A 27,935-nucleotide genomic window follows, 5' to 3' on the forward strand; every position below is an offset into this window, starting at 1 on the left:
AGTTAATTTTCTCCTGATCTCTGACATATGTCGGGGGATAAAAAGAACTAATTTCCTTGAATATAGAGATACAGCTCATCTTCCGCAGGCAGTCTTGGTTCATGGCCCCCCATGAAGCCACACTCAGCCTTTTGTCACATTCCAACCAAACAAAACCAATTTCATTCACAAGTATTACAAACTTTCCAGAAGGAGTGAGAGGGAGGGGGAAGGCATGGTAGGAAAAAGAAAAAATTAGAACACAACAAAATTTCATATTAAAAAATTCCTCCTGAGAATGTTTCCTTCTCCTTCAGATCTGCTCTAGGCACTAAACACTTCATTCCCCTTCTCTTTAGTCTTCTAAAATCCTTTCTGAAATCCTCTCTATCATCATAAGCGACTCAATTCTCCACCAAGCTTGCAAATTTCAGTCAGCAAAACAAAATCCCTACCACTGGCTGGCACAAGACCCTAAGCCCTTGAGCAGGCCCTCTGCTGACTTACCCCCAGCTCCGGGGGCTTATCAGTCAACCAGCACAGCTCCTCCTAGAAAGGGATCTGCTGCCGAGGGAAAAACAAGTTCTAATAATAAGATCGTGGCAGTTCCTAAATCATCGCACCGCTCTCATAGTGCTTGATATCTTGCTCGCTGAAGAAGAAACAAAGAAAACACTCCCCTTCCTTTTCGAAAGACTCCATACAGATGACATTTCACACAAAAACTGAACCTTATGTCTGTTTCTCTCAAAACACTGACCTCATTACTTTTCTGCTATCACAATCCCCAGTCACCATGTTGGTAGTAAACCCATTTTCTTCTCAGGCTTTATGAGCGTTAAGGAGGTTTAAAGGTTTAAACCATTTTTTTCTAGACACTTTCTTTCACATGCTAGTAGGTTTCCAAGAGCTCTCACAAGTTCTTCAAATACGCCTGGCAACATTGCCGGAGGAACAGAATCTTGGAATCATTCCCTGTATCTGATTCTGCATCTAGTTTATGACTATCCGGGAGCATTAAGTTTTCTAATCAATAGTTTAGTAGCTAGAGATCCATAAATGAAAAGGTTTTGCCCTTCTCGCCTCTACAGGAGTCATTTCCCTCAGCTCTCAAAGCCACTTTGCATAAGAATAAATTAAATGAGCTGAAGCCCAGTAAGTCTTCTAGGCACCACAGAGGCGACAGAAACAGGGAGACCACCCTGCCACCGAGAAGCATTCAGGATGGAGGAAGACAGAGGCTTTAGCAGTTCACCCAACACCTGCAAAAGCACAAGCACAGAAAGTCACTAGTAACAAGCGGTTACACCAGGAGGCTGACTTTATCACCTGTTTCAGGGCCAAACCGCTTTCCACATGGATTAAGAGACTCGGATATTCAGGTGATGTGAGGATGCAGCCCAGCAGCTTGGGCCAGGTTCTCCAAACACCTGCCTCAGAAATAGCAACAGTAAAAAGTGGGATTGGTTTTAGAATCCATGGGATGGACTGAAAATAGTCTCCTGTTCTCAAAAAAGAGCAAGAAGGGAAGGAGCAAGAGGAAGAAGAATAAAAAAAAAGTGGGACAGGAGGAAGAAAAGCAGAGAGATATGACAGCGTTAAAACTCAAAGAGAGAGAGCAGTCACAATGGTGTGTACCCAACACATTTTGAAGCCTGAATTCTGCACTGAAAACAACCGGGGTTGGCTGAGTTCCTCATTAGCGTCTACTCGGGAGCACCAAAAGATCAAGAGCCGCCAAGGCTTGAAAGAAACGTCCTCGCCCTCCACCCACTTTCCCCGTCCTCCCTGCCCCACACCAGGCTGGAGGCAGCTGGTCATGAAGAGGAAGCAGGATCCACACTCAGCCCAGGTTTGCAACATAGACACAAGGCAAACAGGGTGTGCATCTTCAGAAGGACACTAACCAATTGCTCTTTGGCTTGGCTTTTCCAGAAGACTTTGACCTTTCTAAGTCTCAGTTTTTCCCGCTTAAAATTGGGGACCTAGCCCAGCCAGGCGTGACTCAGCCATTGAGCATCAACCTAGAACCCAGGAGATCCTGGTTTGATTCCCGGTCAGGGCACATGCCCGGGTTGCGGGCTCGATCCCCCGCAGGGGTGTGCAGGAGGCAGCCGATCAATGGCTCTCTCATCCTTGATGTTTCTATCTCTCTCTCCCCCTCTCCCTTCCTCTCTCTGAAATCAATAAAGATATATTTAAATTTTTAAAAATAAATAAAATAAAATCAGGGACCTAATCATATCTACCTCACCTAGTGGTTGTGAGAATTCAGTGACGAATTCTGGTTCGGTTTATACTGTCTGGTAATCTGTGTACAAGGTTACAAATGAAGCAACTCAAGATGATTATACAATGACAAGCCAAAGTGCAGGCTACTTTGCAGAATGTCAGCGGTGGCTGACTGTTTCTTAACCTCCATTCTAAGTGCTCTAAGCATCTGGTTCTAACAAGGGTAACCTTGTCAAATTGTCACCCCTGCCCTGGGGATTCTGGTCTCCAGGCGTGGTACAAGCCTCAAGATAAATAGAATGAGGTCAGTCACCTTGGGAAGGGGGTGGGAGCGGGGGTCATAAACAGGAAGCCTGTGAGTATTTCTGACAATCTCTAAAAGTGAAAATGCCTTTGGCTCTTCCCTGGAGCATTCCAGAAGCCGTGCCTCTGAACGAGAACCCGGCATTCTTCAGGATGAGAGCTTTGGGGAGCAGAGCAGAACATTGTGGAAATACGACTTCTATTCTTACAGAGCAAACCTGGATGCTTCGCGACAGAGAGACTGCATCCAGGAGCAGAAGGGGCGCCTGCACAGCGCTGCTATTTGCTGGCCTGCAGCGGAGGGCACTGGCGAAGATGAAAGGTATTTTCCGTCCTGCAGCAGAGAGAAGCCCATCTGTCACCCTCCTGTCACGCAGCGCCGGGGAAATCCTTCAGGAGGAGAAGCCTCCTGCCAGAGTTCCCTGGAAACACTCCCCAGATCCCGCCCATGCACGGGGGCACCCTCTTCCCAGCCTGCTTTTTTGTATTTTTCCTTTTTATTGCTCCGTAGATCTAGGCAGAGAACAGTGCCTGTGATTTAAAACTAGCAGGAGGATCTGCCTTCAGAGCTGTCAGAAATGTTTATGGTTTTAGCCCTAGAACAGCCCTGACTGCCTCAATTCAGACACGCACACAACGAAGGGCGGTGTCTTGTAGACAGGCTAATGGGCAGGGGAGGCCGGCGAAGCTGCCTGTCTCCATGCTTACGCAGCCTCCCTCCAAATCCCTGAGAAATGTGATCTGAATAGAAAAAGGGCCCCTAGGGCTGATGACGAGGCTGCTGCCATGGCCACCTGTCCTGCTGCCGAAAGGACAGCTCAGGGACCTGGGGCAGGAAGGACCTCCCTCCCTTAGGCCCCAGAAGGGAGGAGGAGAGGGAGCCAGGTGCACTAAGAACCCTGTGCACCCAATAGACTCAACCATGAGCTCTGCAAGGGGGAAGAAATGGGTAACTGTCTCCCAGGTTGGGCCACCCAAGGCACACCTAGCCTTGCCCTAGAGGCAGGCACGCTCACCTCTGGTCTGTCTTTGGAATGCTTCTGTGCAAAATACCTAGAGCTTCTCTCCTCCTAGGCTTTGGGAATACAAAGACCTAACCCCTCCACCCACTTGTAAAATTCTACTCTCCTTATGCTTTTCTTCAAGGGTTAATTCATGTTTTTCACGAATCAAGGAACTGATTCGTGCCTTGGGGGACATTGGAGAGATTTCCGAAATGAATTAAATAAGCCCAGGGTTTGCCTCCACAGATCAGACTATGAGTTTGTTGCAATCAGCTCCGCCTCCCCAGCTGAGGCCAACATCTGATGCTTCTCTGAAAAAGTGACAGGGACCCAGCCAGTGCACCTGGCAACCATGTGGGACACTGGGCATGTGAGCCAGGAAGATGCTAGTGGGTCCTCCCCGGACCTTTAGAAGTCACTGGTTTGTGTCCTGCGTCGCGGTGTTGCATGCCACTTGCCTCTTTCTTCACCTGGCTACAAATGTTGTAAAGGGTCCAGGGAGGGGAGAGCCCTGAGCTAGGTTACGGTCAACAGGGAAACAAGCATAGGGCAGCAGCGCCACCCTTCGCAAGCTTGAGGAACTACAGGAGGGAAGGAAACAAACGCTAGGTGGATGAAAGGTAGTCCTTTTACTAGTACTTATATGAAACCTTTCCCACTTCCATCTGAAATGCAGAAAGCAATGAGTCATGTGCCTCACTGTGTAACTATCACACAAAACAAGGGGAGAGCTTCACTCTTGCATCTCATCAATGCAGCAACCAATCAGGTTATGCGGGGAGTAAAAACTACAGAAAGATTTTCAGCCTTCAAGCTTTCCGCATTTTGGAGCTACAAAGATCAGAAGAATTGTGTCACTGACAGATCTTTCCTTTATTTGATTCTGTGTAGACACAGCTTTTATGCCACTGAAGGAAAATGCTCTGAGAAAAGAACAGAATTCATTCTTTTACAAAACTTACAATTTCAGTTCCACCGCTGCAAGCACAGTATGTTTTTCTATGAGTAGCCAAGCCAATCGGCAGCCATAGTGGGCTTTGGTATATGGCATAGTGCCTTTTCAAAAGGAAGTCTTTGAGTGGAGACTCCTAAAAAAGAGTGTCTCTGTCCCAGGGTAGACCAGATTGACAAAGGTCAACCAAAATGGCAGGGCCATAAAACCGCCAGTCAGGGGTTATTTCTCCAAGTCTGTGAAGAAGCATAATTGACAAGTTGCTCCCTGGGAAATAAACGCAACAAAGAGCAAGTGCTATGTGGGGGAGAAACGTCCCTTCTGAAATACATAAAGAGTAGGAGGAACACACGGGGGAAACATTTGCAAGAGATTAAAAAGAAATTTCCTTGTGCAAAGAAATACTTGACACAATAGCATTAAGAGGATATTGTGCATTCGCCCGCATTGCTTGCCCTGGCATGAAAACAAACTGTATTTTCCAAATTTTGAGGAGGCTCATTCAAATCCTCATCATTTGAGTTACCCACGTGTTCCAGGTGAGAAAAACTGGAAAATCATAGATGTGAACACGAGAAGGGGTTTGCAGGTCCCTAACCCAACCCACTCCTTTTACAGCTAAGGAAGAGAGGCCCAAAGAAGTGAGGAGACTCACAGAAACCGTCAGAGCAGCTAATACCAGGTCAGAGACTAGAACCCAGGTCTCCTGACTCAACAGCTCTCTCAGTTCCAGGTCGGGCTTCCTCTGAGAACCACCTTTCCTCCTCCTGCCAGCGCCTGCTCTGCCTCCTTTGTCCCGCTGAAAGGACCAGCCCGAGGGGATGTCCCCCATCCCTCTAAGGCGTTTATCCCTCAGGCCTACCGCAGGCCTTCCCTGCCTGTTACAGCTTACTGCATCTCTCTCTCCCCTAAAGAGTAGTTATTTCTCTTTCATATCTGGCTCTTATTCTGTGCTCTCCTGTGACCTCCCTGATAGTGTCACCAGCTAAATACCTCCATAGCGCTGCTGCACATGAGCCTGGGCTTTTCTATTTTCACTGCTGCTTTATACCTGTCTTCCTCTCTAGACCACAAGCTTCTTCAGAGCAGACAATATTTTTATCTCTGTGTCCTAACACATAACACAGTGCCCAATCAACAGCACTTGTTAAATAAACAGAATAGTTCTATTTAATGCTTACTCGTTTTGCTATTGCACTTTTTATGGTATATGCATTCTCTCTCCCAACTCCCAAGCAAATTTCCAGTTCTTTGAATTTAAGACTAGTTTTTTCTTTATACCCTACAATTATTGGGGTCTACAAGGGGGAGATGGAGTGAAAAGTCAGGGGCAATTGTGAGATGAATATTTTATACCTTGTAGTCTCTTGCAGGAGTCTGAGTGGCCCCACAAGCTCCATCTGAATTCTGCCGCATCCTACCCCACGGCACAGGGATAAGGGAAGTACTGTTCAACTCTGACGCTATGGCGCGTGGGTGGATTTTGTCCCCCAGGTGGCTCTGGAAAGGAACGTGGCAACAGCAGACCAGGGTGAGTCAGCTCAGGATACTGTCCAGGAAAGCAGGGATCCCGCTTGGATGAGCGGAACTCCATTCCCTACCCCTGCGGCGGGGAGATGGCAGTGCAGACCTGGGTCTATGTCATTCCTCCCCGACTAGAATGATTTTCTTCAGCAAGCAGAAAGGGGCAATCCTCTGCAGGAAGATGGTTGGAGAATGGGGCTGCTTTAGTAATATTTCCAAATTAATTTAGCTTCAGGGTTATTCACAACATTATTGTCCTATAGATTGTTTTGGTTCAAAAGAGTCAGAAACAGGACTATACACATATCTGCCCTCAGTTATTGAGTTTTTTCTGTGGAAAACACATTTCTAAGCACTTCACATTTTTTATCTCATTTAATACATTCACCAGCTCTGTTGTACACTAGGGGAAGCTGAGGCACAACGGCATTAGGTACCTTGTCTGAGATCACATGGCTAATAAGTGGTAGAGGAGTCCTTAACTGCCCCGCTTGCTATGCTGAAAGCTCCAAGAGAGCAGGCTCCATTGTTTTTTCTCCCAGTGTATGTGTGTGCGTGTACTGGGAGAAAAAACAAATCAATATTTTCAACAAATTAAGATTTGTGGAATAAATGAATGAGAAGAAGAAGGGTTGTCTCCAGAGTAGAAAGACTGACTTCATAAATAAATAAATCTTTGATTGACAAATTTTTATTTTGAATTTTGACAACAATGTCTCAGTTTCCATACTTCTACTATGTTTCAATAAATACATAAAGACAGTTAGAGCTGACTCTTTTTTTCTAGCCATAGTAGGACATGAATAAAAGAACCCCAAGCTTGCCAAAATTCCAATTCCTTCACAACCAGGGAGGAAGGAGCCTCTGGGCCTTGGGGATTAAGAGTCCACAGATATTGGGCTTATTAAGAAAATACAAGAGTTACAGCACTAGAATAAATCTCACTGTCATCCAGCCCGCCTCCTGGCTTCAAGCACAGAAATATATAAGTCAGCCAATACAAAATCTTGATTCTAAGGAAGAACAGCTTTACACAAGAAGGCCAGCAAAGATAAGCCTCTTAGTACAATTCTGATTCTCCCAGAGTTGGAAGAGACCTCCAGGGATTAACGGCTATTTATTTATTCATCAAACATTTGGAGCTCTGAACACTTTTTCCCATGAATGTAAAAGTTAGGTGCCCTTTTTTAATAGCTATCAACTTTAATTGTGAAGCAAGAAAGACCTATGACAAAGAGATCCTGTGTTGTTTCAATCTTTAAAAATTCAGAAGTTATTTAAATAATATTTGTGGTATATATTCATTGCCTCTTGCTAAGGAACCTTAATGATTGCTCGCTGTAGTTCTGCACAGTGGAAACACCCATGTGTTGTGGATATAGAGCATACTCTAGGTCTGGTGAATCCAATTTAGCTCTAAATGTTCCCTCAATAAACCACATTACTCCTCTCTAACTTCCTGGGATTTTACTACTACTTTAACTGACATCACTCTGAGAATGAGCTGCAACTCTTCGCTGGAAATGACTGATAAACAGTATAACACGTGGTGGCCTAGCACTATCGCTAGCACTGATTAGGTCATCTCATTCACCAAATCCAGTTAGCAAAAGAGTTCTCTTCATAAATATTTCCAATTTTCAGGCCAGCTATATTCATACAAAGAAATGGATGTCAACTGAAGAATTTTCTTTTCATGGCAATAAGTCCATCTTAGTGTCTTGGGCTAAGATCTCTTCTGCCAATGCAGGCCACTCACATTTATTTCTGGGCGACAGGGAGTTTTCTCATGAGGCTCAAGATTAAGTCCTATAAACTAAGCCAAAAACACTACTTAAGCCTTTAGTCGCTACCACGGAGGCCACCAGGCAGTGCCACCTTATTAGGCAAAACCTGTGGTATCTACAAGGCACTTTTATAACCTCCCCCAGATACACCAGGTGCAGAGCTACGTGGTGACCTGTGCCACATTTATTTCTCTACTTTTACAACCCCACCTGTTATCAAAGATGTAGATATATATCCCTGGGGCTGGGGAGGAAACAGAGCTGATGAACAGGCTGTGGGCAGTATTCAAATTTGCCTTTACGATGGGTTCTCTCCCAGAAAACCCCTCACTCCTTCACCAGCCCTCCTGAGGCTGCCTCACCTGTTCTCTGGGCATGCCCCAGTGCTCCAAGTTTTCATCAGAATCAATGGCACAATTTCAATCCAATCACTTCTCTAACCACAAAGGAAATTTAATACCTGAGTTTTAGAAATTTCAACCCCATATGCCAGTATAAAATGTCAGCCTTTGTCAATTTATGGAGAAAAGTAAAATAATTATGAATGAAGAGAAAAGTTCATAAGCAAAAAATTTAATTGATGTTATGATTAACATATGGACACCAGTTTCAAAAAACTCTTGAATTTGTAAATGGGTATAATAGTGAATGATAAGAAATATAATAACTGCTTATGTCTGAAAGATGTGAGCAAATGTCAAATAATATTAATTGAACAGAAAAAAAAGCTATTGAGAGAAAAAAGAATATACTCTTTGTTCAATGTGTCACACATAGAAAATAGTGAATAACATCAGGAATAGAATGCATGTGAGAGCCTGTGGCAAATTGTAAATGCTACTCAAATAAATGTATTATTATGCAAATGCAAAATCTATGTTACAATACTTTGAAAATTAGTAATTTTTTTTCTACACTCAGATTTAATACAGGTAAAAGGAGGTACCTAAAGAATGTGGATACTTAGGAATAAAATGTAAGTGACCTGGGGTTTGTTTTCAATTATTTATGCTTCCTTTGTCCTTCTTTTAACCTATTCATTGCCAATTCTTTCTTTTTTTTTTTTTTAACATTACTTCCACTCCTCAACTTTAACAATGTACCTTTAAACTACAGTCTCTTGAGAATACCGTCAGAGTCCTCTGAAGTTAGATGCAATTTACCCTAGGACCCTTGGATTTTCTTCCAGTAACTAATCATAATAATCATTATAACCTTCCAAAAATATGAGCCTTTTTTAATATAAATCATGTTAAAGGGCAGGAGCAGAATGGTTCTCAAAGTAATTGGTTTTCCAATTAAAACCACAGTTTCCTGTGTTAAAAAGTCACAATGTTGAAAATCATCCTGTCAAAATAGTCCTGGCCTCTAGATAAAACTCGTATTTTTAGCTCTGACAAATGTTAATTGAAATCAGCTTTAGAAACATCAGTGGATCAATGAACTTGACATTTGCAAGCTATCCCATTACAGTAGGTATATAAACTGAGCAGCCCCCTTCAATATCACACCAATTTTGGAAATCCCTTTCTTAGTGGACAATATAAAATCATAATAGAATCACAGCACTGAAAGGAAAGTTAGTAATTTAATAATAAAGGCTGAGTGAAGAAGTAGATGGTTTGGGTTCTCAATTAGCTTCTTGTGTCTCCTTCCAAAGTTTCTCTGTGCAAATAAGATCAAGTATTCAAATATATCCATGTTCCTCTTCTGTCCTTTTAAACACATTATGCACATTTTCTAAACCTTGCTTTTCTCATTAACAATATATCTTGGACACCTTTCCATGTCAGTATTGGAGAGTTGCCTTTTTCTTCCATACAGCTGCGTAGTATTCTATAGTACACCTGTACCAAAATCGATTTCATCAGTTTCCTGTTGGGGTGCTTCCAAACTTATAATAATACAAACAATGCAGCAATGAATATGTTTTTACATATGTCATTCCACATAGGAAAGATGAATTCTCAGAAATGGGATTGATCTAAAAAGTCACATGTGTTTGACAGATACCACAAATTGACCACCACAGGGTTTGTGCCAGTTCCCTTTTCTGCCAGCCCCCATTGCAGAGACTAAGGCTGCAGCCCAGAAAAATCAAATCGCCTACTTAGTTCCCCCAACTGGTTGGTGGATGTGTGGCTCTGATAAGTAAGTCTCCTAAATCCCACAGCAGTGCTACTATTCACCTGCATATTTCCGAATATGATGTTGGCCAGCACTCCCCTCAGGGAATCCAACTGGAAGATTTCTGAAACCTCTTGCTAAATAGCCATTTTTGGAAAGCCAAGCATATTCCCTAATCTGTGTTTTCTAACCCTGTTGCTGTATCTGAGTGGATCCTACCAGAAGGGGGGGGGGGAGAAGGGGGAAAGAAAAATGTTCGAGCAGAATATGAGAAAAAAATAAAAATAAACAAAGCAGGAGCAATACCATAAAAGTCACCCTGTGCTATAAAACAGATTGACTGTGTTAGTGTGTGTCTTCAAAAATAGCAACCTCATTAACAAATGCAGTAGTAATTTGCATTTTCACATTTAAGAAATTACTTGTTTTAATACAGTCCCCATCTCTTGCCATCCAAGTTGGTTTTACCATCACCTTTCAACTGTAGCTCACAGAAATTAAAGCCAGGAGCTATATTTTGGAAGCTGTAAAACTCCATATGTACAGATCATTAACAGGTTTATTTGTTTGCTTGATCTGCCTCTCAGTCTGTCTGGCCTCTTAATCCTGGACTGCTTCATACTAGCTCATCAAGAATCAGCTCCCTTGGTGATAGGTAGTTTAGCTAAAAGACACACACAAAAAAAAAAAATTCCATAAAACATGCAATCTCCTGCCACATCCAAATATTTTTGCTTATCTTGTTCCACTCAAGTCCAAAGCTAAGGGTATGAAGTATGCATTTCTCTCTGGTCAAAAAGAATGAAAAATAAATGCTGTGTTTTACACAAAGGAGGCATTTAGCAAATACTGATTGATAAAGTCTTTAAAGCAATTAAAAATAACCACACACATCATTATTAGCAACCAACATTTGCCTAAAAGAAATGGGGCCCTGTCAGTCGGCAAGCACTTGTTTTAGAGTCACAGGAAGTAGGAAAAAAAAAGGAGAGAACAGATATTCATTGACCGTTGACTGCCTACGGTTTACAAGACTCAGAAGATTCTTTAACCTAAAATGCAGCTGGCGTGGTTCCAATCGGAGTTGATGCATCAAATCCACTTGAGCCTCCAGTCAACCCCCCAGTAAGTCCTTTGAACTTGGGAAGATTGAGATGCAGGGAAGTAGAGAAGCTGGGAGAGTCTCCATGGTTTAAGGTGAGGAAGACATCCCACTGCAAAGGGTAGCCCAGCAGCCTCCGTGTGTCTGTCTACAGATCAAATGCTCAAAGAGAAGATCGCCTTGTGCAAATAAAACAACAAACAACCTAAACCAACTGATTTTTGCAAGTGAAAAACAAATATATATAAAGCTAACAAAATGTTTTTGTAATCTATAAAACAGTAATTGGAAAATAATTCAGAAAGTCACGCCCCTTCTCTCTCCTTAACCTCTACACCATTCATCCAGCCAAGCTGTACTTGGAGGATTATGACTTCAATGAGAATTTTGTAGCTAACTTCACTTTCTCCAGGTTTTAGATCTCCAAAATATCTGGCTTAAATATGTGTGTTCTAGTTTGGATAATTAATTCAACTAGCTGTGATTCCTCACTTTAATGAAACTAGGAGAAAGGAAAATGCAAAATTTAACACATACATAAAAGGTGTTAATTTCTTAAGGTATCAACCAACCAAAGAAAAACAATGAAGTCCCCTGCCCTTTCTGTAGGTACCAGGGTGTGGCTTTGCCGTGGTGAGGCTTTTTTATGAATGGTGTGTGGAATTTCTCCTATTACTTTATGGTCACATAAGCTTCCACACCTTTCACAGGAATAACTTGAAAATCACCTTGCAGAGCTTTGTTCCTTTAAATATCTGAGTGATGCAGCCAATTCCTCATGATACAAACACTGGTTTTTAGGTGTGTTGATTACATAAGGTCTCTGTTCTTCTTCATTTCAGTCTTTCCACTGCTTTTAAAAACTCCAGCAAAAAGCAGATTTCAGATGTCCAATATATGTAAAGAAACAATAAAAATTAAAACTACATATTGACACATCCCTATGCAAATGTAAGAGAACCATCTGGAAGAATGAACTCCAAACCTTGCCAGTGGCCCTCCTGTTAAAAGACGTGGAAGAATTGGAAGGGGGAGATGCTTTTCATTATAAATCTGTGTACTCCAGCCATTGTTTGAGTTTTTAATTAAGCGAGAATGCATTTATGTACTACCTGCAAGAAATGACCTAAAGTAAAACTTATTATTTGGTTAAATTTCAGTTATAAAATAAAGTGTTGGTCTGCACTGCAAAATCTAGATGCTGCATTGGGCTCCCTTATCAGTCATAACCTTCCAGAAAAACTTTTCTTTTTTGCACGTAGAGATATCATTTGTGTCAAAGGGACTAATCCAAGAAAAGAGAAAGTGTCTTTTTGTATACATGTTTGGAAAAGTTCAGCTGCTCTAAACACTGGCTGCTTTTGTCACTTGTGTTTTCCTGCAGTGAAAGAGGAGTATTGTACATCTTAAGTGCTTTCTACTTGTCTCCTGTTTCTGCACAGCAGAGATTGGGCACAATCAATTCCAATCAAGTTTGTTCCCTTGTCCTTTTGGATTCTCTCAAAGAATGTTCTTTTTCAAAACCAATATCTTTGTGCTATTAACCTTTGGACATCCTTTTGCCAGAACCACACAACAGATTGAATTCTGATCACTCACCCTCAACCTATCACTTCTCTCCTATTGCTTTGCCTGGCTCTTTCCCAAACTTATCAAGCAGCCAGCCTGCAGTCAAACACTGGCGAGCCTATACAAACCATTCCAAGAAAATAAGCCTTAAAAAGCATTTCCTTGTATTTGATCAGGAAAACCACTTGTTCCTCTCCTCCAAGAATAAATTAAATTGAAAACTCCTAAAGGCCACCATCTAATTCAATTCAGCTAGGATTCATTGAGTCTTGCCATGTTCCAGACACTCCAATACATATTGCGGCATTTACAATGACAAGATAAGGTTCCTGTCCTCAAGCAGTTTACAGTCTAGCAAAACCAAATCAGCATCCTTCAGCCCCCTGATTCACTTCTACTAGGGTGTATCTACTTTTAGAATCTTTGGAGATTTTTTCTAAATTGTGGTAAAACATACATAACATAAAACTTACCATTTTAATTATCTTTAAGTATAATTCAGTGGCATTAAGTACATCCACAATGCTGTGCAACCCCATTATCTATCTCAGAACTTTTCATCGTCCCAAACAGAAACTCTTTATCCATGAAACAAAAACTCCCCATTCCCCCTCCCCGGAGCCCCTGGGAACCTCTAGTCTCCTTCCTGTCTCTATGAAATTGTCTATTTCAGGCACTCCATACAAGCAGAATCATACAATATTTGTCCTTTTGTGTTTGCTTCTTTCATTTAGCGTAATATTTTCAAGTTTACCCATTTTGTAGCATACATCATAATTTATTCCTTAAGGCCAAGTAATATTCCATGGTATGGAACATTTTGTTCATCCATTCATCTATTAATGGACACCTGAGTATCCTTTTGACTGAAGATTTTTAGTAAGTAATCTTTTTCAGATTTTCACAAACTCTATATGTTTGGTTTGGTTTTGTTTGAAAGACTCAGATCAGTCTTTTTCAAGTCTCCTCGGTCTCTCTGATAGGATTACTACTTTCTATGTGAAAGCAAGTCATAGAGGAGTAAAACCATGTGCAGGGCAGATTTCAGTTTTAACAGGGTACAACTTCTGCTAATATTGACACTTCCACCTTCCAAACACACACACTCACTCACACTATTATTCATGTCCAGTGGAAGGTATGTCGGGCTCTGTTTTACAATTAAAGAAAGAAGGTATTTTCTCTTTTTTTAACATTATTATTGATTTCAGAGAGAGGGAGAGAGAGATAGAAACATCAATGATGGGAGAGAGTCACTGATCCACTGCCGCCTGCATGTCCCCCACTGGGGATCCAGCCTGCAACCCGGGCATGTGCCCTGACAGGCAGTCAAACAGCAATCTCCTGGATCCTAGGTCAATGCTCAACCGCTGAGCCACTCCAGCCGGGCAAGAAGGAAGGTCCTTTCCATTGGACTATGAGACCAGAAAAAGGTTCAGAGGAGAGTGAAGAGGCTGGTATGCTGTCTGTTTCTCTTCCAGCCCCCTGGGCTTGACCCCCTATTATTAGTATATGTGCTGCCGAAGCAAGCATGACCCCCTATTATTAAAGAGACTGAGGATTATAACATAGAATATCATTTAGAGATTTTTCTGTGAAATTTTCAAAATAAGCAGAGTTGCTTCAAGGCCCAAATGACAGTGTGCCTCAGAGCTCAGAAGGCCTTCTCACCTCTAAAAAATCCAGCAGTAAAGATTTGGAGACTCTGGAGATAATCCCCGAGCACAGAGCTGTTCTGATGGGCCAGGGCAGGCTTGGCCTTCTCCCTTCTCCTAGCAGCTTTGTGGGCCAGAGAGGGTTAGAGCAAGAGCAGGGAAGCAGAGCAGATGTGGCAGGGTGCCCACAGGTGACAAACTGCTGTGTGGACATGTGAGTATGTTGGGGAGAATTATTGGTAACCACTTTGAGGAGAAATGTGATTCTGCTCTTATGTGCAGGGACTATTACCTGATACTACAATGTCATTAGTACAAATAGAAATGTCTCTAGGTCTATTTTAATCATGATTCTGGCATTTCACCATCAAATCTGAGCCTATGTGAATGTGAGTAAATGTTTATAGAACCCCCTCAGAAAATTGTGGGTCCCAGTGCCAGCAATATAAAGACCGTTATTTTTCAGAGTCCTGTACAAAATCTGCTCTAAATGACAATATGGTAGCCAGCTATAGATGTTACTTGCCACATGAAAGATAGTGAACATGCTGAAAATGGTATCAGCATCAACACAATTTATTAGAGTGATAAATAATGATTTACAAATTTAAATATGGTAACTTTGGGCTCTTTGAAGATGTGACCTTAAAGAAACAGTCAACCTGTTTCAGGAAGAGACATACTATATATGATAAATGTGAGGTGAGGTATATTCTCAAACTATTTCTTACTAAAAAGAATGGCTTTATATTCAAGTCTAGACAATAGTTCATATGATAGGACATTCTCTCTATTGTTTTATCTTATTTCTTTAGAAAAAACATATAATTAGCAAAAGCACGCAAGGTCATCTCATGATAACTAATAAGCACCAATGTTTCTGATGGCTTAACACAGCTTGTTATTTGTGGTTCACACTGCATGCCCCTCATGGGTTAGCCCCTCAGTTCCACATGGTCACTCAGGAACCCAGGACAATGGAGGCTGCATCACCCTGTAACTGCACCACGTGGAATGTGTGGCTTATTGACAACGGTGCTAGAAACTTGCACATGGACTTTTCCCTACCTTAACCAGGAAGAGACACAATTACTACCTCTCATGTTGCATTGGCCTGATCTCCTCACTAGAGCTGATCTAATTGCAAGGGGGAAGTGTAGGAAAAGAAATGTAATATTTGCTAATCATTATAGTCTCTGCCACAACACATTAGCCTGACATTACTTAAGTCAACTAGTTTGGGATATATAATAGACTACAGTTGAAAAAATTGATTTTAAAAGGGGGAATAATAAATTTAACAGAAATTCAGGTAGATGTTTTTAGAAAACAAACTTTCAAAAGATCACTTAAAAGCAACACAATGTGTGGTTACTTAATGTTATATAAATGAGTATTCACCTGAGATATAGTGTCCATTGACAGCATCAGACATGGATTCAGAAAGATATCTTCAATAACCAAGGCAGATGTGAAAGTGTTGAATGCCAGAAAAATATATGCCTAGAAAAAAAGGAACATTTCTATATTAATCTCATTTTACATATGTATTTTTAAATTTATAGTATAAACAAACTAATAATAAATATCATAACTAAAGAGTTGACCATTTAGTTAATATTCCTAAAATCAATATACTATTTGGCCTTATAAACCTTTTAAAATTATTTTAATAATGGTAAGTATCACCTTAAATTTTTGTTTTTACAATTTATAAAGTGGGTGACAGAGACTACAAAAGAGCTTTCTGATAAATTAAGGTAGCAGCAATGTGTATTTAAGGATGCTAGTAACTGCTTAAATTCACATAAAGAAAAAGTTATAAAGTGAACTTACTGTACAATGTCTTGAATCATTGCCCCCCCCCACACACTGCATTTCAGATTGCTAAATCCTGCCTCCCCAAATGCTTGCAAATGGGCAGGAGTCAGGTTTGATTTAGTTCAATCGTCTTTTTATCCCAGCAGCCCTGGCACTAGCACTGTCCTGAGTGCAGAGCTGGTCCTATCCTATTAATATTTCTGAGGTTTTGCAGTGGTTGCTCCTGACAATTTGACAAAAGCAGCAACCCATGCAGCCTCAGCCATTCTGGATAATGAATGAATTTCTAATTAGGTAGTCAAATTAATTGTCATGTAGTTTGGAAATGCCAAAGTAGCACAAGTTTTTATTATCCTCATTATATCTCTCTTCCACATTTTCATCTCACATGTATCGTAACATATTTCACTGTTTCAAATATTCACCCTCCTGAGTAATTTTTCTCAAAAGAAGGTCAAAAGGAAGAAAGAAATGAATATTTCCATCAGTGACTCAGCACATTTTTGGTTTTTCAATTGTGTGGTACAGAAAATGATAAAAGTATATTTTAAAATCAAAATAAAGCCATTTGATTTCTGTGGGTAAGTAAAGATAAATCACATTCAATGCAAGTTATCCTGTTAACGTGAACACAGAATTTTTTTTACTTATCAATATTTTCTCAATTTACCAACAGACCTATGCTTGATTCTTTTGAATAATCTGATATATTTCTTTAGAAATTGTAAGACCTAAGGATGTCTCCAAAAAAAAGAGACAGAGAAAGAATATAGTTTAATAAATACCACATGTGCTAAATACTACTAAAAACTATATGGGTTTTCCATCAACAAAATGAAAAGGGAGCCCACTATATGGGAGAACATATTTGCCAACAACACATCTGATAAAGGGTTAATATCCAAAATATATAAGGAACTCATACAACTTAACAAAAGGAAGACAAACAACCCAATTAAGAAATGGGCAAAGGATCTAAATAGACACTTCTCCAAAGAAGACATACAGATGGCCAAGAGACATATGAAAAAATGCTCAACGTCGCTAATCATCAGAGAGATGCAAATTAAAACCACAATAAGGTATCACTTCACACCTGTCAGAATGGCAGCCATCAACAAGTCAACAAAGGATATGTGCTGGCGAGGGTGTGGAGAAGGGGGAACCCTAGGACACTGCTGGTGGGAATGCAGACTGGGGCAGCCACTATGGAAAACAGTATGGAGGTTCCTCAAAAGATTAAAAATTGACCTGCCATTTGACCCAGTGATCCCACTTCTAGGAATACAGCCTAAGGAGCCCAAAACACCAATCACCAAGAATTTATGCACCTCTATGTTCATAGCAGCACAATTTACAACAGCTAAGATATGGAAACAGTGCCCATCAGTAGATGAGTGGATAAAAAAGCTGTGGCACATTTACACCGTGGAATACTATGCAGCTGTAAAAAAGAAGGATCTTTTATCCTTTGAGACAGCATGGAAGGAACTAGAAAGTATTATGCCAAGTGAAATAAGCCAGTCAGAGAAAGACAAGTACCACATGATCTCACTTATATGTGGAATGTAATAAACAAAATAAACTGATGAACAAAATGGATCCAGAGACATAGAAGCATGGAACAGACTGAGGGATCTCAGAGGAAAGGTAGAGATGGGGGAGCGGTTCGGGAGAGATTAATCCAAGAATTTATATGTTTATAAGCATAACCCATAGACACAGACATTTGTCTGAAGAAGGCCTGGGGGTGGGGTGGGTGCAGGGTGGAGGGGATCAATGGGGGTAAAAAGGGGACATCTGTAATATTTTCAACAACAAAGATAAAGAAACTTAAAAATAAATAAATAAATGAATAAATAAAGATGATTGGTTTTGAAACCCCCCCAAAAAAACAAAAACTCTATGGGTTTGCCCCATGTTTACCTAAGGAAGGTAAGAAATTTTTATTGGAATTTTGATCATTAGGAAAGTATATAAGAAAATGCAACATCACACAATTCTTTCTGCCTATGTTCCCACAATCCCAATATCAGGTTAAGGAGGGAAATTAGTCCTTAATATTGGTCCCTGTGTTGCCAAGGATGAGGGATAGTACAAGAGCAGAAAGAATTGTGCTGAAAATGGGACACACTTGGGCCCTCGTCCCAATTACATTACTTAATAACCATGTGGCTCTGGGCAGTGTACTCAACTGCTCTGAGCTTCATTTTTCTTTTCTTTTCTTTTTTTTTTCTTTTCTTTTCTTTAAATTTTAAACACATCTTTATTGATTTCAGAGAGAGGAAGGGAGAGGGAGAGAGAGAGAGAGAGAGAGAAACATCAATGATGAGAGAGTCACTGATCGGCTGCAGCCCGCAACCCGGGCATGTGCCCTGACCGGGAATCGAACCCCAGTCTCCTGGATCCCAGGTCGATGCTCATCTGCTGAGCCACACCCAGCCGGGCTGAGCTTCATTTTTCACTAAAACCTAGAAATAGGGTTACTAGATAAAATATAAGACACCTAGATGAATATGAATTTTAGTTAAACAATGAATAATTCCTTAGTACAAACGTCCCATGCACTACTAGTAAAGTGTATTTGCAACACTATGCAATTGTTTACATGAAATGCAAATTTAACTGGGCATCCTCTATTTTTATTTGTTATTTCTGGCAACCCTACAAAGAAATAATCCTTACTCATACCACTTAGATAAGGATCCAATAAGGTAAGTCTTTATTTTCTAGAGACTGCACAAATGAGACTTTCAATTATTTTAAATCCTGATATTGACACTAGTTCAATGAAGAATATAAAGCTATTATCCTCATTTGCCAAATCACAAAAAGATGTACACTCAGGAATTTGTCCAAAGTTACACAATTGTAATGGCAAAGCCAAGATTCAGGGAGAGCTGTTAACACTGAAGCCCGGAAATTAACTAACCTCTAAGACAGTTGGTCCTGAAACTTGAGCATGCATCAGGATCGTCAGGAGAGTCTTTTAAAACACAGATTATTGGTCCCCAGACCTGAGTTTCTGATTTAGTAGCTCTGGGTGGGGCTTGATAATCGACAATTTTCATACATTCCCAAGTGTCGCTGATGCTACTGGTCCAGGGGCCACATTTTGAGAACCACACCTTCCGTTGCAGTGCTCTGTGGCAACAGCAGTGTTTGCCCCTGTAAACGACAGCTACATGCCACCGCTCATCATGAGCCATCAAAAAAATCCCTGAGAGCCTAGGAAATTAATATAATTTACCTGGAATAAAGAAATACTTTCTTATTGAAATTAGTTCAGAGCCACAGTACTGTACACCACTGACTGAACCCATGCTTAAGTCTATGAAATAAATCTCCGTTCTTTCCAAAGAATGGTCATTACCTTCAACCACATGACTAACCGCAGAAGCAGCCGTTTCATGTACTATAACACGGGTCAAAACTCCTGGCCACCTCCAATAGGTCCAGGTCTGTGTATTTGAACCAAGTTGGACCAATGAGTCATTCCCTGAGAGGACATGAGAGAAATAAAATGGAAAAAGAAGATATTAATTGCAACATTTGTTGCATGCTTACTCTGTTCCAGTAATTGTTCTTAGCATTTTCTATGTAATGACCTATTTAATCCTATGTTATAGGTACCATTAATACTCCCATTTTACATATAAGAGAACTAAGGAGCACAGAAGTAGTGACTTGCCCAAAGTTAAACAACTAGTTAATGGCAAAGCCAGAACTCAAACCACACAGTTGTTTAATAAGGCATAGCTTTGTCCACTATACTATACTTTCTCTGATTTAGAGAGAGAGAAGAGAGGAGAGAGCTTTCCAGTGACTGATGCCCTCCAGGTAGCAGGAAAGCAGATAAGAGAAAAAATAATGCAGAAAGCAAAGAGACAAAATTGATCACACTCAAATTCTTGTTTTGTCATTCTGTACACACACACACACACACACACACACACACACACACGCATGTACACAGGCCTGTCCTAGGATTCCAAGAGATTCTCCAGTGTTTGTAAAATATGACTTGCAATCAAACAAGTCTAATAGAATCTTTAAAATGTTTTTGCTATCTCCTAGAACTTATTTGGAAAAGACATAAATTTCCATAGATTTCTGCTTATGATAATATGTGATCTGGGATGGTCCATGGACCAGAAGCAATGACATCATCTGAGAGCTTGTGAGAAATTCAGAATCTCAGGCCAACTTCAGGCCTACTGAAACAGAATAGGCATTTTAACCTGACTCCCAGGTGAGGAGCATGTACATTAAATTTAAGAAACCTGGTCTGAATAATTTTTAACCCCCCCCACACACACACAAATAAAGCATCTAGAGGAGCTTAGAACAAAATTCCACTTAAATGTATGACTGGAGACCCAAAAGTAAGGGAAAACAGCCAAATAAATAGGAAAACTGAAAGAATTAAATTTAATACAAACTGAGATGGTAAATGGAAACTGAAGTTTCATCGATACCAGGGAGTGGAAGGTGAGGGGGCAGTAAGAGAAAGATTTGCATATTAACAGCCATAAAGAGAGCAAGGCAGGGTGGCAGAACAGAGTCCACACAAGGCTGGGATCCTCAAAGGGATCCACCCTCAGGAAAGAGTGGATCAGAAAGAGATCTGCACACCATCAAAACAAAGGACAAAGATATTTGTTGAAGTAGCATATAGAACTTTAGGAAATTGATGCCATGATGCATAAATAAAGCAGCAGTTAGAAATCTAAAGAGAAAATCCATTAAGAGGAAGATAGACATGAAGAAATGATCAAGGATGAAACCAGGATAAGTAAAGAAATGCAAGTCATAAAAGTGAGGTTAAGAGAATGGAAGAGGGAGTGAGAAGGTCCAACATCTATCTTTTAAAAGATTAGGAGGAGATAACTCAGGACACTTAGGAGCAACTGGTTTACACATCCCAGACCTTGCCAGAGCAGAACTGCCTAGGTCCTGGTCCCTCGTAGTCACATTCTTTGAAGGTGAAACTCTATATGCTTATTTTGATATATTAGCATAGTGAAGGATACATCTGGAGAGCTGATAAGTATTCTATTGAGATCCTCCTCTGAGACCTCCCTTAAAATTCCCACCTTATGGAAACAGATAAAAACCCTCAAGATAAAGGAAGCTGACCCTTGGAGCACACCCACACCCCTCCTCTTCTTGGGCATGTACTTTTGCTCTCTTTCTCCTAAACTCTAAGGGTTCCCACAAGACTTGCAACCAGGGGAGCAGCAGGCAGCAACATCTTATCCCAGGCTAACCCCAGATACATGTCTCCAAGGTCCCCTTTTCTCTGACTTTTCAGCAAGCTAATAGCAGCTCCACTTTGGCTCACTTCTGTCACTGTGGCTTTCACTTCTCAGTGAGTCCATGCAGCCCCATGTGGCTCACTTCCTTTCTATAACGTTTCTAGAGAGCCAACACAGCACTGCTTAGGTTCTGTCCTGTTGCTTCTTCTGTCCTAAGCCCTTCCTTTGTTTCACTGTTCCCAACTTTAATAAATGTACTCTCAAAAAATAAAATAAGATTAGGTGGAGGAAATAAGAGAGAGGAAATATGAAAAGAGATAATAGCTGTGAATTTGGTAAAAGATAAAACCTTCGTTTCAGGAATCACAAATGAGCCCCAAGCAGAATACAGCCAAATCTATACATCAACCCTCATGGTGAAATTATAAGAAACCAAGGACAGAACATGAAAAGGCCAGAGTAAAACAATCAATAATTTATAGAGAAATACTAATTAGACTGAAAACAGACTTCTCAACAATAACATCAGAAGAAAATAATTTAATAACATCTTCAAAGTACAAAGTGAAAAAGAGCCATCATTCCAAAACTTTAAATGCAGCCAAACCATCGCTAAAGACTGAGAGGATGGGGGAGGTAGGAGAGGGTATAGCAGGGATAAGTGGTGATGGAAGGAAACTTGACTTTGGATGGTGAACACACAATACAATATACAGATGATGTATTATGGAATTGTACACATGAAACCTTTATAATTTTATTAACCAATGTCACCTCAATAAATTCAATAAAAAAAGAATGAGGGCAATATAAAGACCTTTTCAGATAAAACTGAAGGAGAAAACCTTTCCATGTTCTTTCTTATTGATGATATAATAAAACTATATCTCATAGCTTATTGAATCAATAAAATTCTATTCCCTAAACCTGCAGCCTTAAAAAAAAAAAAATGTGCCTATAATTCTCTTGATCCATGCACAGTATCATCATCTATTAGAAGCCCAAAAAGTCACCAGCAAATACCTTTTTCTGACAAAATGATGATTTCTGCACTGAGCAGTGTCTCTAATGGAAATCACCCTTTGTGCAAAATGGACAGGCCCCCAGGTGCTGAGTCAGGAAATATGCATTCAAGTTCTAGCCCTGCCAGTAAATGGCTGTGTGATTTTCGACAATGTGCTCTGGTCCTGTGTATGAAGAGGTAAGTGAGCTGGTCCATTTTTCCAACTCCAATCCCCATTACTCTGCAGCTTGCTCTGTACCTTCCTAACTGTTGTGAATTGGCATCCACCCAGGGGCCACGCGCAGTTATTTCACAGAACACTATCCAGATAGCTTGACCAGTCTCAAGCTATCTTTCATTGAAAGATCTCAAGCCTAAAATCGAAGCTCAATAAATATAGATTGATAGGCCAGAAAGTGTTCAGACCAACTTCTCATAAGAAAAACTCCTGAAAGTTCAAAACTCCAAGTCATTTCTCTCCCCACCCTCCATCCAACAACCACACCAAAAAGTCACAGTTCTTCTGGGTTTTGACATAGATTTCAGCTGACGGGACTAACCAAGACTCCTCTGAGTCTGAAATTGCTGTCCTCCTTGCTCCACCCCCATCAGCCCCTGTCCCTCCCTCTAAAGACCTCAGCACTTTCTCTGTGGCTTACGTTACCACTCTCCTACTTCCAAGAGAGAAGGAAAAGATGATTTATCATCTTTCCTTTAATGACCACAAGAAATATTGAATCCTTCTGGCCCAAAAGAACATTTCCCACAGGGTATCATCTTAAATCTTAATTACAAGTTTATGTATTATTCAGGCAATGCTAGAAACTTAGCTTTGGGTTAGCATTACATCATTAGTCTTCATTCACTCTCCTTGATCTTCCCCTCACTTCCAAAATGATGGCCGTTCCGGTCCTGTTGTTTTTTTAATTACACTTCAGTTAAAATCGCCTTCTCCCTAGAGTATCCGACTTTCTCTGGCAGAATGCTCGTGATTTCTCCAGCAAAAGGGCTTGACTCTCCTCTGGGCTCCTTGCTGACAAGACTTAGGAATGCAAACAAGCTATTTATCACCCCCAGAGATTCAGAAGAAGTAATCTCTCAAAGAAAAGGATCATCAGGTTAATTCAAAGATAGTTCTCTTCTTGTGGCACATACATGCACACACACACACACACAGTGCAGGTGTCACACGTATATACTCGCATACATACACACTTACTCAAAGAATAAAATAAGGCCAGACAATTTTTCACCGGTTGCTCAAAGATACTATTGGCTTTATCAAATAACCTAAGATTTGAATAAGCGTAGCTAATACTTACCATGTGCTTTGTGTGCAGATGACCTGACTGCACACCTGTGCCCGTTAGCGCTGTGCTCTGTGTACCGCTTCACGCATGGCTCCCCTCTGCTCCTCCAAACCACGACATCCTCCATGTGCCGTGAGATCTTTGTGGATGAGTCTTTTTCATCTTTCAATGTGTGTTAAGGTGTAATGAACAAACTCCCCATCCCCTTGCTCTGCCTCAGAAAGAGTCATAAAATGAAAAGAATTCAATTTGAAATTGATGCCGCTCCTCAGGACACAAAAAGGTCAACCTCACAGTCATCATGATTTCTGTTTTGTTTTGATGCTAGGCCTTCAGCAGGACAGTAAAGAGCCAAATACTTCTCAGCACAATGATGGGAATCTATTGTTCCTAAAGTGCCAGGAACATGCTAACAAAAGAAATCTTCTTTCTTTTTTATGGTACTTTTTTCTTTATTGGGGTATGATTTATATACTGTAAAGTGCACATTCTTAACTAAAATTGGATAGAATTTTACTTATGCATGCAACCTAGGTAACCACCACCCAGGTCAAGACATACATACAACATTTCAGTCACTTCAGAAAATTTGTTTGTGCCCCTTCCCAGTGCAGTACCCACCTCAGCAACAACCACGATTCTGACTTTCATCATCATTGGTTATATTTATCTGTCCTTAAGTTCATGTATGTGAAATCTCACAGTATATACACTTCTGTGTCTGGTTTCACTTGTTCAACAGAATGTTTTTAAAATTTATCCTTGCTGCTGTATATAGCAGCTTTTTTCTTTTTGTGACTGCATAGTATTACATTTTATGAATATACTATAATTTGCTTTTGGAAATTTGTTTTTGCAAAAGCAAATTATAGTATATTGTTGGACATTTGTACTATTTCCAGTTTGGGGCTATTATGAACAAAGCTACAGACAACAATCTTTTATATGCTATATGGTGTGTATGTACACTGAATTCACTTGGGTATATACCTGGAAGTAGAATTGTTGGATCATTAGACTGGAGGAGGAAGTTTAGCTTTACTAGATATCAACAAATAGTTTCCTAAAGTGGTTGAACCAATCAGCAGCTCAGGCTGCTCTACAATCTCACCAACACTTCGAGTATTTTCATTTTAGCCATTCTACTGGGTTTATACTATTCTCCCACTGTGGTTTTATTTTGAGTTGTATGTCTTATCCTTATTGATTTATAGATGTTTAATATCTATATGTACTGGATATGAGTCCTTTGTCAGACATATACAAGGTGTCCCCCCGAAAATGTATACACACTTTAACAGCTGATTCTATTGCATTTTGAAAATAAAATGTATTTTAATAAACACTGCCTTTTATAGTTATTCAAAGTGTATATACATTTCTTGGGACATCCTGTGTATACACACATATAAATGTATGTGTTATGAATATTTTCCCCCATCTGCGACTTGGCCACTCACTCTCTTAATTATGTCTTTTGATGAACAGAGGTTCTTAATTTTAATGAAGCCCAATTTATCTTTTTCTCTCTTCTTTTATGGCTTAGCACTTTTTGTGCCTTGTTTAAGAAATCTTGCCTACTTCATGGTCATTTTCCTCTGTTAGAAGTTTTATTGTTTTACCATTCACATTCAGATCTATGATCCACCTTGCATTAATTTTTATGTATGGTATAAGATCAAGTTCAAAATTCACTTTTGCCCCAAATAGATAACACTTTATCCAGCACCATTTATTATAAAATGATCTTTTATCCACTGCATGGCAATGGCACCTTTACGGCAAATCAAGTAACTGCACATGTGCACATCTATTTCTGGACTCTACCTGTTCCACTGCTCTATTTGTCCATCTTTGCCCATAAATATTATTTCCATGACATGGGATTAGCTAATGTGCCTCTGATGGATGTAAATATTTACCTTAATATTTGCCCACTTCACATCTGACCCTCAGTGACTTTCACTGTTCAGGATATTAACTGGTGTCGCTCCCCTCCAAACCCTCCCTTCCCTACTCAGCTTTGCGAAGCAATGGCCGGGACTCTGCAAATATTTCACCTGTGCCAGTGGCTTCCTGTTAGGTTCTGCCAGTAGAGGTCACTAGAGGGAGACTGTGAGGCTAGAGGGGACATGAAAGACTTTCGCCTTAACGTTCTACCTTGCCCCAGCAATGGTTCTTCATAGCAGCCAGACCAGTTGGTTTTAGTAGCAGCTGCTTCCATTTTCAGCTTTGTTTACATGCTCCCAGGGCTAGCCCCACTGCACTCCCTCAGAGATATCACCCCCAGCCAGGCAGCTCCCCCTCTTCAAGTTCTGGGTCCCAGCTCTGCAGTGTCCCAACTGCCAACCTTCGGGGTCCTGTCAACCTCATGCTCTTCCGTTTTCCCTGGCCCTAGGGCTCGCCCTGTGCCCATCCAGCTAAATGCAGCACCAGAAAACATCAAGGCATAAAGGCTTCTTTGGAAAAGGGCAACGTTTCCTGAAGGTTGAAGTTGCTAAGCTAAAAATCATGTGTGTGGTGGGAGAGGATCATGTACAGGGGAAGTGAGATCAGTAATCAGGCAAGAGCGTACTTAGCATATGAAAGCCAAAAGCCTGAAAATGTCCTCCCTTATGCAATAAAAAGAAACTTTTAGACTAATTAACACTTCAACTATTGCCCTTCCTACCATGCTAGGCCCTTTGGGTATGTCTAATCCTTCAGTAAAGTACTTCATATATGTAGACTTTGGTCTGTCGGAGACCCATGTCACAGTGGGACTCGAGAAGAGATGGCTCTACTCTGCCCCCTTTTCTCTCTTCTGGAAAACCTTATGAGTGACCATTTAATAAATATCCTCTTAGATCCCTTTTGAGAAAACTGAGAAGACTGAATAATTGAAACAATAAATTATTTTTAGGTAGATATGATGGAGAGAAGAAATAAAAGAATGATGAAAAAATAGTACTATTTTGACATTTTAAAATTACCTAGCCACCTACCTACATGTTTAGGATTTTATTCATTATGAAAAACAGTCAAGACTTCACAGGAAGCGCTGCTTTGGAAAAGCTGCTGTCATAACTAAACTGCATGTACATTTTGTAAATAAATGTCTGCTGTGTCTCCAGAACTCAGAATAGGAAAAGAGATAAAAATAAGAGGCTAGGAGATACAAATCATTCATATGTATTTATATGTACATATTTTTCCAGAAAGGGGCAACAGTGTAGATGAGGCAGAAGCAATTCAGAAGAAAATGTTCCCAAAAGAAGAGTCTTGAGTCTGCAGATCAAGATATTAAATCAATGGAAAGCGACTCTTATACCACAAAGAAAAGTCATTAAAAATAAAAAGTTCAGAAAGGTGGCCATGCATATATAATATACAAGCCTCAGTTACTTTTTATATAGGAAAGGTTGGAAAATAGAATTTTTCTAAATTCCAGATTTCTGATTTAGAGGCTCCCTCCCCAATCATACGTATGCTCATACACATAAAAATTGCATTAAAATGACAGTAAATCCATACTAATAAATGTAAATCGTAGCAATAGTAGATTAAGAAATGTTTTTATCAGAAATGTGATGGCTTTCTGGAAGGTAAAAAGCAGAATAGAGCATAACGACAGATAAACCAGAGCAGAGAAAAGCAAAGTCAAAATAAGCACAGCATAAGCTCTAGGAGAGGTAGGGGTCATTCCTGCCAAAAAAGCTCCAGGATCAGAATTGGCAGGAACAGAAGCTAGAGGGACTGTGGGCAGCATTTAAGGTAATTAAGTAAAGAATTGCCTTTGACAGCTGAGCCAGGCAGTCCACCCTCTGCCTGGTGCGCACGGAACAGCTGTCTGCAGCACCTGCCCCAGCCAGACGCTGAGACCGCTTCCTAAATCTCAGCAAAGGGCAAGTTGTGCTTGGCTAATCTATTATGGATGTTAGAGCCTGACCTAGCTCTTCTCAGAAGTGAGACAAACAGAGGCACACGTCTCCCCCACTCCCAACTGCAAAGTCATCTTCATTTGGCAACCCCAGGGCCCTTCCACGTGCACCACAGGGAATCCACCTATGACTCTGCACGAACCCACCACCGCAGAGCCCAGAGCGCCCAGCGCGGCTCACTCGCCAGCCAGGGCAAGCCATCTGCGGTTTGAGTGACATACGAACATCAGCTGCCCACTCTAATAGGCATAAAAGTACACGTACGACTAAGGACAACCAGTGATCTGAAGAAAACCGGTAGCCTGAGAGAATCAACTGAACAAAACTATCGAAGAAAAAACTTTACCAGAGGCTTTAAAATAAGACCTGAATAACTAGAGAGAAAAACC

The sequence above is a fragment of the Miniopterus schreibersii genome (assembly GCF_964146895.1).
Source record: "Miniopterus schreibersii genome assembly, chromosome: 3".
Taxonomy (NCBI): domain Eukaryota; kingdom Metazoa; phylum Chordata; class Mammalia; order Chiroptera; family Miniopteridae; genus Miniopterus; species Miniopterus schreibersii.